Source organism: Piliocolobus tephrosceles, chromosome 8, assembly GCF_002776525.5.
Source record: "Piliocolobus tephrosceles isolate RC106 chromosome 8, ASM277652v3, whole genome shotgun sequence".
In the NCBI taxonomy this organism is placed as follows: domain Eukaryota; kingdom Metazoa; phylum Chordata; class Mammalia; order Primates; family Cercopithecidae; genus Piliocolobus; species Piliocolobus tephrosceles.
The window spans coordinates 13,296,500-13,298,584 of record NC_045441.1 but is presented as its reverse complement, the minus strand read 5'-3'; the positions used below and the strand labels follow the sequence as shown (position 1 = coordinate 13,298,584).

At 53.3% G+C, this 2,085-nt stretch overlaps 1 long non-coding RNA gene across 1 annotated transcript; it reads right to left on the bottom strand.

The window, feature by feature from the left end:
• Positions 1 to 1,289: 1,289 nt before the first annotated feature.
• Positions 1,290 to 2,085, bottom strand: LOC111547001. The gene is made up of 2 exons (XR_003309870.1): positions 1,973 to 2,085; positions 1,290 to 1,656 (listed from the first exon to the last, which is right to left on the bottom strand). It is a non-coding gene; the product is annotated as an uncharacterized LOC111547001 (long non-coding RNA).

Sequence of the window (2,085 nt, the reverse complement as noted above, 5' to 3'; positions counted from 1 at the left end):
CTATTTGTCCTGCCTGGCTAATGACTGACAGAGCTCTGTGGGCCTCAGAAGTCGCCCCGTTCCCCTGTGGTCCCTGCTCACGTGTGGCCCCATGAGGTGTTTCAAAGCACTGAAATTGTTCGAGCATCCTCTAGCCCCCTTTCTTGGGGCCAGCACCATCTTCCCAGGGGCAGAACTGACTCACTCCAACCACTTCATTTTTTTTTCTTTTTCTCTTTCTTTTTTTTTTTTGTTTTGAGACGGAGGCTGGCTCTTGTTGCCCAGGCTGGAGTGCAGTGGCGCTATCTCAGCTCACCACAACCTCTGCCTCCTGGGTTTAAGCGATTCTCCTGCCTCAGCCTCCCAAGTAGCTGGGATTACAGGGATGCACCACCACCACGTCCGGCTAATTTTGTATTTTTAGTAGAGATGGGGTTTCTCCATGTTGGTCAGGCTGGTCTCTAACGCCCAACCTCAGGTGATTCACCCGCCTCGGCCTCCCAAAGTGCTGGGATTATAGGCATGAGCCTGGCCCCAACCACTTCATCATGAAACAATGAAAGACCTCAGCCTTGTTCACAGGCTCAGTGGGAAGGTGTCTGTGTCTCTGTTGGGATCCCCTGACTGCTATGAACTCCAGGCCTTGGGCCTGTCCCCCTTTCCTGTCCCCCTACTTCAGCCCCCACCTCCTGGATCTGCTCTGCAGAACTCTATCAGTTTTTTAGAGACAGGGTCTCTGTTACCCAGGCTGGAGTGCAGTGGTGGGATCACAGCTCCCTGCATCCTCGAACTTCTGGGCTCAAGCCATCCTCCAACCTCAGCCTCCTAAGTAGCTGGGATCACAGGCATATGCCACCACACCTGGCTTTTAAATTTTTATAGACACGGGGTCTTGCTATGTTACCCAGGCTGGTCTTGAACTGGCCTCAAACAATCCTCCCACCTCAGCCTCCCAAAGTGCTGGGATTACAGGCACATGCCATCATGCCCAGCTAATTTTTAAATTTTTATAGAGAGGGAGTCTTGCTATGTTGCCCAGGCTGGTCTCCAACTCCTGGCCTCCAGCAGTCCTCCAGCCCCAGCCTCCCAAAGTGCTGGGATTACAGGCGTGAGCCACCACACGTAGCCCTGCAGAACTCTTTAGAATCACATAGACTCCAGTTTGAACCCCACCTCTGCCATCCATATCTACCAGTTATGTGAGTGTTCTCCGTCGGTGGAATGGGGTAAAGAACAATGTTCCCTTAAGGGTGTGGTGAGTATTCATTGAGATAATGCTTATAAAGGTTTCATGCCAGAGCTACTGAAAGGCAAGTGTGAAATGTGTTGTTTTTATTATTTAGTATTGCCTGATCTCCCACCCAAGCCCACCGTAAAGGTGTGATTACGAAATCCACAAGCCAGAGGCCCCCACCACCTTCTTGTCTTTTTCTGCCTCACCCCCACCCATCCCACAGCAACCTTACAAGGCTCTGATGGTGGGATTCCAGGCATCATCAACCAATGGGAAGGGAGGGGGCACTGAGTCACCCCATATTGGCGCGTGGCAGCCTCTGGGGGCTGTGGGCAGGGCTGGCCTTGTCTGGTGACTGGGGAGGGAGCTGGCAGAAGGCCGGGGAAGGGGGACAATGGGCCTTTGTCTTTGCCGAGGTTTCTCCGTCCAAGATGCTCTAGCCCCTAGACAAACATGACCTCATTCCTCCTCCAGGCTCCAGGACTCAGGGCAGAGATAGGCTTGGAGTTGGACGCACCCACCCCATTTCACAGACTGGAAAACCAAGTCGCACAAGGAAAGAAGACAAGAGGACACCGAGGCTCCAGCCCTAGGACCCAGCCAGAAGTCATGCCCTCCTGGGTTGCTGAGCCCAGGGAGGGGACTCACAAGAGGACCTTCTAGGCAGCAAAGGTCTAGCTATCCCGCAAGCTCCTGGGACAGACAGGTTGTGCTTGGATCTGCTACTCACAGCTGTGTGGCTCTAAGCAGCTTACTCACCTTCTCTGGGCCCTGGTTTCTGCATCAGAAAGAGATGCAGGCCTGGCAGTCTCTTTCTTGCAAGGTTATGGTGCCCTTGGAGATCACTGCTAAGAATTCAGACAGGCCTGCTT